Genomic DNA, 10,421 nt, shown 5'->3' on the forward strand with positions numbered 1-10,421 from the left:
TCGTAGTAGTTTTAACTGTGCAGTTAATAAAATGAATGAACGATTTGCTTTTGTACTTAACTAACCTGACAACCTAATAGGTTTTAAGAATTTCATCATGAACAGTAAGGCAGGCTATAGGCTATACTGTCCTCGCACGATGTTTCAACAAGTAATTATATACTAAACGATCATCTTGGGGTAAATTGATGGTCTGTTCCCTTTGTCTGGGAATCACGTGTTAATGGGAGTGGTGATATAATTTTAAATACCTTTATTGATCATGTTCCCATACCTTGAAAAGTACTTTTGTTCCTGAAATGTATTCAGAAGGTATCTCTGCGCTTGGCGTGTGTGCATGAAATCAATAGAAAAACTAACATTCATATGGAGCAAGGTAATAAGGTCCACTGCCTTAAAATAAGCTTTCCAAGAATTTTGAAGATTACATGTATGATAGACATTGATCTGATAGGTTAAATTGCCTCAACTATGGTGTTTGAGTAGCTCATTCACCTTCGGAGAAGAATATACTTAAACTGCGTGTCTAGTTTAAAGCCAAGAGAAACCGGTGTTTAAGTTTTGTATTTTAGCTATAAGATTAAGTACATGAATATGAGAGAAGATCGCCAGAGGCCTCGTACTTCAAGGAAATTAGTTTTATATAATTTGGAGTAAAGGCCTGTCCACACGATCGGGCCTGATCGGCGGACTTCCCCTCTAACGGGCACACTTGACGGGCAAACCGTCAAACTGCCCGATGGGTCTTGTAGCAAAATCACCATGGTGGTGCCCGATGGCTTGAGCTTCGACCCTGGCAGACGTACGTGAACCATATACATTTCTTTTACTGCCATTCTTTGCACCAAATTCTCTTCTTTTTCATCACACACAAAGCAATTATCATGCTACACTATCTTCTTTGTGGTAGGCACTATGTTTATCGTACCGCACTGAACACACTACTGGCATCGTCGGGCATGCCCACCTCTCCATCGCCTCACCCGTGTGGACAACACTCATGGGTGAGCCCGCCAGAATTTGCCCATTAACCCCGGAGCACGCCGATCAGGCCCGCTCGTGTAGACAGGCCTTTAGAGGGGAGGTCCGCCTATCAGGCCCGGTCGTGTGGACAGGCCTTTATGCAAACTGACAGAAACTTCGTCCAAACGGCAGAGCTACAGGACAGGTGGGTTATGGGCTTTAGGTAACCACTATTCAGGGCTGTAGCACTTTGGTTTCTAGTCCTGTAAAACACTTCTTACTTTCCACGAACTATGTTTGTGCAATAATTCAATGTTAACTCGAGACCAATACGTGTTTGAGTTGGATGTGATGCACAGTAATATATTTAAGAAAAATAAAAAACGTTCTCAACTCAGTCAGGATAGAAAGAGACTGAAAACTGATTGTCTGGCAGCGTCGTCGTTTCATATTCCAAGTCGGAACAAGGGCATTGTTTCTGCCCTCTTTTACAGCAAACACGGACATTTCGTGGTTTTGTCCGCTTAAATTGCCCATTTACAGACAATGTCTTTGTGTCTGTAGACAGAGTTCGACCGTGTGGACACGACATAAGTTACATTGTCTGTTGCTCTAGGTATGACTTTTTCCTTTTGTTAATCTTTTGGTCTACTCGTGAAATTAAATTCTACACAAATGAGGTTATGAAAATATGCTCGAATGTTTGAAAAAAAATGCTCATGGGTGCTCGTAGTAGATATCGGTTGAGTTCTCAAGTTATTTGACACGCCCATAACAGTCAGGGCTAATATAAAGAAATTGGAAATCACTAGAACTGCAGTGGCATCAACAGCATTGACTTTTAACCCGAAAGAATAAACAAAGCGGGTGTTAACCCCGTAGTAGAGTGGTGTCAGTACACATCACTCTGATCACTATAGGCAATACTTAACGGTTCTTTGCGGCATCCATCCCTTCGTCCCCTAGCTGCAGCCACTTTCATTCCTTTTACAATAACTTCGTTCATATTCCCTCAATATTGTTCTTCACCCTATCTTGAGAATCTTTTCCACATTCTCAAGCGCTGAATGATCCGCATAAGCCCCAGCGCTTGGCATTGTCCCTAAATCTTATAATCCCGTCCTTTTCGGGTGTTGATGCAATCGAAAACTACTTCAAAAAGCAACTTCCTCGATTACATTTTCCCTAACAGCCTCCCAGCCAAAGAAACACTTTCCTAAGGAAACTCGGTCTTTACGCGGAGATTGGCTATTGTCTCCGCGGGAAGACCTCTGGGCTTTTCCCTCGGGTGTGTAGTGCCAGGAGGGATACTCCCCCTCCTTCTTAATTGGCCGCCAGTAAGACTCTCCCTTGGCCTCCTCTCGTCTCTTTGTGATTACTAAATTTCTCCTTTTGTTTTCAAATATCGAAATTTTTCTTCATTAGGCCGTTCCTTTCAAGACGGTGAGAGTTTGGAGAAAACTGGGTTAATGGTGGTAGCTGTAACAGTCTGTCACATTTCCTAGATTTGAGAGCAGTCCCTCTTGGTGCCCACAAGTGTACCCAGCAGCAAATGGGTACCCGCATCTGCTGCAGCCAGTAAAGTAGGCGGTGGGGATAGCAACCTCATGCCTATAGACTTTGTGAAACAAAAGAGGGCTGTATAGCCTTCCTTCTGTCGGCCACCCAAATGTAAGATGTAAATATAATACAGTAGATCTAGGTAATAACTCCGCGTCTGGTATTTCTTTGGAAATTACAGTATCCTATAGCCATTTGGCTGTTTAGTAAGAATTTAAATTTGTATTTTGGGGAATCGATTGTAACTAACCCCCATTGACTAGTACTAAACACGGCGAAATACATTTAATGCTCCAATACCTAGTGGCAACTCCTTTGTGGCGTGGTTGGTATGGTCTTTGCCTGCCATCTCAGTGGCCGCGAGTTCGATTCTCAGGCATTCCATTGAGGGGTCAGAGATGTGTATTTCTGATAGAAGTTCACACTCGACGTGGTTCGGAAGTCACGTAAAGCCGTTGGTCCCGTTGCAGAATAACCACTGGTTCCATGCAACGTCAAAACACCATACATACAAACAAACAAACCAATCCCTGGTGACTGTCGTATTCGAGGGACCGTTCCTTGCAGTCCGTGCGGAGTTATTGCCTAGAATTACCATAATTTGTTTGTAAAGAATGTCTTTTATTTAGTACTCATAGTTTCTCCACTTTTATCATATACAAGCAATAATAATGGCCAGTGCATCAGCAGTAGCTCAACCAGAACCATCATAACATCAACAACCTTTCCTGACAACAGCCACATTCATACAAAATCAACTCTCAAGAACAATTCCAGCCGGGAAGGAAATTCTGAACATTAAATTATGAGCTTTTGAAAACTTTCCTAAAGGAAAGCTTATCAGTAATGAGGATAACGGACAACAAAATATAGCTTGTTTCCGGGAACAAGCAGTTTACGAAGTAAATAGACCGATCATTTTAGAGGTCAATCCTTTCTATCATTTCGGCTGTCTCCGGCCACATGATCCCAAACGAACGCAACCACATAGATTTCCTTCGGAGACACCTACCAATTAAACGCGCTAGCTTCTCCTGGTTTCATTTTCAACCGGGTGAAGTGTTATGTAATATAACTAAAGCATTGTTGCATTCTGGGAATTAACCGAGCTTCAGGACAAATTAAATTACGTTCGAATGTTGGAAAAAAAAAATTCTCGTGGGTGCTCGTAGTAGATATCGGTTGAGTTCTTAAGTTATTTTACACGCCCATAAGCCAGGGTTAATATAAAGAAAATGGAAACCATTAGAACTGCAGTGGCACCAACAGCACGAAAGAATAAACAAAGCAGGTGTTAAAGTGCCTCAGCGGCGTGGTTGGTATGGTATTCCATTGAGGAGTGAGTGATGTGTATTTCTGGTGATAGAAGTTCACTCTCGACGTGGTTCGGAAGTCACGTAAAGCCGTTGGTCCCGTTGCTGAATAACCACTGGTTCCATGCAACGTAAAAGCACCATACAAACAAACAAAGCGGGTGTTAACCCCGTAGTAGAGTGGCGTCAGTGCACCTCACTCTGAGCACTGTAGGCAATACTTAACGCTTCCTTGACAAAGATAAAGGGGGCAGATCCCTCAGTTCACTTCACGTGGTGCTCTGTAAGCATTCAGTCGGCCACCGCTATCATCTGCTCTTTAGCCTTTTACTTGACTTGCATTCCAGCTTGCTCTCTTCAGCCTAGCTGTCAACGCCTGTAACTGTTACTTTTTGGCCCCACTGTGGATTTTTTTTCCCAGTTCCCCTTCACAACTTTGTACTTCATTGCCTTTCTTTCCTGGTTGCTTTTACCCTGATGTCAAACGACTCCAGCTGACTGGCTGAAAGAGCACCAGTTTTACCTTGACATCCTGTATGGGGGTTAGTGCTGTCAGTGCACCTCATGTGGTGCACTGTAGGCATTACTTAAAGGCTCTTTGCAGCGTCCCTTCGGCCCCTAGCTGCAACCCCTTTCGTTCCTTTTATTGTACCTCCTTTCATATTCTCTTTCTTCCATCTTACTTTCCACCCTCTCCTAACAATTGCTTCATAGGGCAACTGCGAGGTTTTCCTCCTGTTACACCTATCAACCCTTTTACTGTCAGTTTCCATTTCAGCGCTGAATGGCCTCAAAGGTCCCAGTGCTTGACATTTGGCCTAAATTCCATATTCAGTTCAGTTCAGACACCCTGAATTTCGTAAATCAATTAACGAAAACTTCGGGGAAACAAAGCAATAACAGAATGGAGGAATTGTTGAGAGCAAAAATAAAGAATCAAATCAATGAAACCAACTTTGATTACATATTGATAAATAAATGGACAATATTGATTTAATTATACGCAAACATGAGTTCTTGAAAACCAGATAAATTTTTATCTCTCCACCGAATAAACAAAAAAATGATACAAGCCAAACGGAAGGTGACGAAAAGAGGGCTTATCGCTCTCGTATTCCCTCAAATACTCACGAACACCTATACTACTACTGCCAATGACTCACTCGAGTCCAGAATCACGGCCGCCACCATTGTAGAAATCCCCCGCAGATTGGCTGTTGTCTGGAGGAGAGGAGCTGAGGGCTTCTCCATCGGGTGTTCAGTGCCAAAGGAATCGCCTCGACGCCCTTTATTGGGTACTTGCAAAAACCTTCTCTCTCTCTCTCTCTCTCTCTCTCTCTCTCCTCTCTCTCAGGAAAAAAAACAATTCCCTTGGATGCTACGCAAAGAGATAAACACAAGTCTTTTATGAGTTTCAACGCATCATTGCTTACGTAAAGTTAATTGTGTAAGGGTCCATGCTGGCATAAGGCCAACTTAGTTCTAACCAACTACCGTCTAAACGGCAAGACGGTTTAGTTGCTATGATATTTACCCATTCGTAAGTGGTTTACATACATACATATATACATATATACATACACACATACACACACACACACACACACACACACACACACATATATATATATATATATATATATATATATATATATATACATATATATATATATATATATATATATATATATATATATATATATATACGTGTATGTGTCTATGTGGCTTAGTTTTTGTTTCATTTCTGGTTGTGGTGCTTATGAAAGTTATGGTGTGTTGGTGCTAAATAACTAATGTATATCTATATATACATTTTATATATATAAATTCCAAATGTATAAAAATATTAATGCATACACGATGAACAGACTTATACAACATTAGTTATTTAGTACCAACACAATATAACTTTCATAAGCACCACAACCAGAAACAAAACAAAAAGAGGGGGGGGGGGTGGTTAGTGTTGGGGGTACGCGGCGGTGGTGCCCATATCCTCTAATACTGATTTAAACCTTAAGACCTCAAGCATTTTGGCTAACTTTCAGTTTATGTGATACTCTTAAAAGTTACAATTTCAGAAAGGAGACCGTAGTTCTTAATCTTGCCGATATTATTAGTTGTAGACATAGATTCAACAGATTTTTCACAATTAAAAATATGCCAGGTAATGTAACAGAGTGAATTTCTTAAGGTTTCCAGAACACTATACATTGAAAGTTACGCAACCATTGTTTAGTAATGACTGACAATTATACCATTTCTGCAGGTTCTTCTTGTCTCCATAGCGACAGCAATTTCCAGCACGTCACTACTGTACGAAGGTGTGCTTAAACTGAAGTAACTAAATGGGACCCTTGTGTTGGGAGCACTGCTAATGCTATGGTACCAGTTAACTGTCATCAAGCTAAACTTGCATACTTAGCTTGGATTGCATTATGCCTCTATACCTTGGATTAAAAGGAAATACTGGCTTCAGGTAAGTTATTTACTTCCAAAATACTAAAGCACTTCACTGAGAGGTTTACTAATATTCTGAAATTGCCTAATATCAGTTTGCGTCTTTATAAGTTAAATATATCTTAGTCTTACCAGACCACTGAGCTGATAAACGGCTCTCCTAGGGCTGGCCCGAAGGATTAGTTATTTTTACGTGGCTAGGAACCTATTGGTCACCTAGCAACGGGACCTACAGCTTATTGTGGGATCCGAACCACATTGTATCGAGAAATGAATTTCTATCACCAGAAATAAATTCCTCTGATTACGCATTGGTCGAGCCGGGATTCGAACTTCGGACCACCGGATTGGTAGCCGAGTGCGAAAACCACTCGTCCAGCGAGGAACTTTGCGTTTTTATAAATTATAATGTGTAGTTAATACAAGTCATCCTACGAGTGTATCAGTGAGCTACATCGATATTGTTACACAAATTTCTGTCCATTCATAAAATTCTTTTACAAGATGCTCTGACTGTGGAGTGAGAAGAATGAACTGAAGACGTCTTATGAAAGAGTACGGGAACTGTCTACTAAGACTGGTGACTACTAGATATGATTAGACCAAAAGACGTCAGTCAATTAAGCAAGATTATGAGTTGTTTCTGAGACTGGAATGACGCAGGTTGGATTATAAAGCTGATATAAATAAATTTAGTCAGATCCGTTACAAAGCACGTCATTGATATTCTGAGGAATTTAATTGAGCCATGTCGTTGTTCCTTATTCCAAATGTCTTGATCATACAAAAACTTAGAAGATGGTTTTTGTTGCTGGTAGTTTCCAGGAGAAAACTATTTTAATTTAAAAAGGCTAAAAACTTGATCTGTTTTAGGACAATTTGTTTCACCTCTTTAAGAAAACAAATCACGAATTTGAAACTGCCGCTCGAGAATGAAAAAATTCCATGGGTTATTTGGTGGTAAAGAACTATTATGTGATTCACAGCCGGTGTCCCAGAGTTTTTCCGGAATAAAATTTCATCAACGTACCTGACAGAGATGGCACTTTGTCACAGGGTATCTTACATCCCTACCTAATTTTTTACTGTATTCTGTATTACGAAAGTTGCATAATTCTGGTAATTATAAGAGTAATACCGACTTCTTGTAGACGTCGCCAGCAAACTCGGATGAACGTCTTTTGAAGATATAATGACGTAATTTATGACGTCATTAACTTGCCTCCTCCTCGATGGATAATTGGGTATTCGTGAAAAAGTCTCAATCTCTGGTAACAATGAAATACAACCAATACTCCTTGTTTACACTTTTTAGTAATGGTAGTAGTAGTAGCCCTTGGATGTCCGAGTGTACTCCTTACCCAAAAAAGGGCCCCTATTATCCATTTACCTACTCAAGTTTACGTAGGGTTAGCCACGGGCCTCCTCACTTCTAAACAATTGTGCAAGTTGAATCACAAAAGCTGTCCTGCAACCACGGGGACAATGACTTATCATAGCCGCCATTCTTGAGGCCTTGACAAGGTACGAATATTCATTCAGAATTGCAGGGAGGAGTCAGTACGTCATATGTTTACATCCCGTATAACTTTGAACTCGTAATATAAGTCATAAAGAATGCTGCCGAAAATTAGGTAGGGATGTAAAGTATACTATGGCTAAGCAATATTTTTGCCAAATGCACACACAAAAAAAGTTATTCCGGAAAAACGCCGGGACAAAGGCTCTGAATCTTATAGCAGATTAGTAAGCACATAAATAAGTTACAAGGTCACCAGAGACTACCAGGTCAAGGGAACAGTCTCGGATCGTTCCTGCCCCTTCCCGTTATCGAACCCGAACATTTCGTTAATAAACTCTTGCACTGTTCAAGCGAGGAGCAAAAGTCAGATGAAAATGCGTTCGCTCGCTTGCGAGTTGGATATAAGAGAACGAAAGTAATTTGAGCTCTCTCTGATAAAAGAAAGATCTATAACTCCTTGAATGTTGCAGCCTTTGATGAGCGTTGTCTCATTGTCATTAGGTTTGTCATCCTTTTCCCCACAAGACTCGCAACAAAAGCCTTTGGAGACAACAGTCTTATTTCGTCTTCGTCCGCAGGTCTTTGCGTCTTAAAGGGGCCACTTCCTGAGGGTCTAGTATTTGTCTGATTTTGTCATTCTCCTGCTCGTTTCACATGAAAGCTAAGCAACCGCACTCGCATGAATGAAATAAATTATTTTTGTAAAATTAAATGTTGAAAAGCTTTGTTGTACGACCAGATAAAAGATATCAGTAAAGTTCACATAGAAATTGACACTAAGTTGCAAAAATAAATAGTCTGATCTGTTAAAAAAATCTGAAATTCGCCAAAGCTGCAGTAGTAATAACAATAATGACTACTTTGTGGTATTGAAGAACAGGAAAGGTGAATGTTAAAGCTATCGAAAAATACTTTGAAAATCCGAACTAAAAAAAATTTCTCTCTCTGAAACAGAAGTTAACGTTGCAAGGAAGACATGGGATAAGAGTATAATCGCTTGTATTTCCTTGAGCAAACACGGCGAGAGACAAACTGTATTAGGAAAGTTCGCCGTTAAATTCTGCGGAGATTGGCTTCTCCCTCGGGTGATCAGTTTCAGGAGGAAACACCTCCTTTTTTGGTCGCTTGTAGACTTTCGTCTCTCTTTGTAAATGCAGAATTTCTCCTTTTCCCCTTCATATACTGAATTTTTTCTTCATTAAACCATTTCATTCCAGACTGTGTGAGTTTGGAGAAAAACAAGTTAGTAGACGCTGCGACAATCGGCTCATATCTTATGGTTCATTTACAAAACGATTTTATGATAACATCGATTAGATATTTAGACGAGTCTTAGATACCTACTATGGGTTTCAGAGACAGTGCAAGCACGTTTTTTAGCAATAACTCTGTAGCGAACACTCGTATCAGAACAAGATTTTGCTATAGTGTATTACACCCAGTGCCGTAATTTATAAGGTTATCGTGAATCACTAATTGTAAAGAATAAAGACACTTGTCCCTGTACCAAGAGGCAAAAACTCCATTAGCCAGAAATGGATACGAACACAACAGTAAAAAGCTCCGCCTACCCTCTCCCCCCACCTCCACCGCCACCGCCACCCCCGTCCTTCTTCCTTCCCTCACCTTCCCTTCTCTCTCTGTCTCTGAAAGTTGCTTCAGTAAACTTATTTTGTATGATTTTTCTATCTATCTATCTATCTAATAATGTAAAATTTTATATATATCTAACTATCCAGTCGGTTGTTAGCTGCCAGTTGACTGATTTATTTATACATTGAACCGCTCATACTCTCTCTCTCTCTCTCTCTCTCTCTCTCTCTCTCTCGCTCTCTGTGTGTGTGTGTGTGTGTGTGTGGTAGTGGTACCTACTGTAGATGGTTATTAGAGTGAGTGATATCTGAATGTATGGTGGAGCAGTAAAACGATAGACACTATGATTTATGGTAAAGCGACAGTTATATGTGCATCGTATAATCGAAGTTTTAACTCTAATGAATGTCCGGTAGAAAGGTTCAATTTTTATTGGTAACACAAAGTAACTATAACCAGTTACCTACTTAAACCAATCTGAAGGTAATTGGCGGCTTTTTCATGGCTAAAAGAGTTGAAAAGTTGCGTGACAAACGAATTTCTGTAACCGTGCCGACAGTCACATTCCGTGGTGGACATATCTTCTTCACCTTCGTAATGAAAGTACTATATTGCTGATTCCGCATGAGGATTACGAAGAAGGTAACCAAACACTAGTATAACAGTCGCTTTGCTTTACCATTAATCAGTGTCTATCGTTTTACAGCTCCACTATACATTCAGATATCTCTCACTCTAATATCCATTTACAATAGGTACCACTACCACACACACACACACACACACACACACAGAGAGAGAGAGAGAGAGAGAGAGAGAGAGGGGAAAGAAAGAGTGAGAGAGAGAGGGAGAGAGATGAGCGGTTCAATGCATAAATAAATCAGTCAACTGGCAGCTAACAACCGACTGGATCGTTAGATATATACAACAATGTATATTATTAGATAGATAGATAGATAGATAGAGAAATAGATAGAAAAATTATACAAAATAAGTTTACTGAAGCAACT

At 40.3% G+C, this 10,421-nt stretch overlaps 1 long non-coding RNA gene across 1 annotated transcript in view; it reads left to right on the forward strand.

The window, feature by feature from the left end:
• The window catches only part of LOC135226772 (uncharacterized), a 1,173-nt gene extending 1,128 nt beyond the window's left edge, over window positions 1-45 (forward strand). Inside the window, exon 3 of the long non-coding RNA XR_010317270.1 lies at window positions 1-45. This exon is cut by the window's left edge and continues 245 nt beyond it. This is a non-coding gene — a long non-coding RNA (uncharacterized LOC135226772).
• The last annotated feature ends 10,376 nt before the right edge of the window (window positions 46-10,421 follow it).

This window comes from Macrobrachium nipponense, chromosome 15 (assembly GCF_015104395.2).
Source record: "Macrobrachium nipponense isolate FS-2020 chromosome 15, ASM1510439v2, whole genome shotgun sequence".
Taxonomy (NCBI): Eukaryota; Metazoa; Arthropoda; class Malacostraca; order Decapoda; family Palaemonidae; genus Macrobrachium; species Macrobrachium nipponense.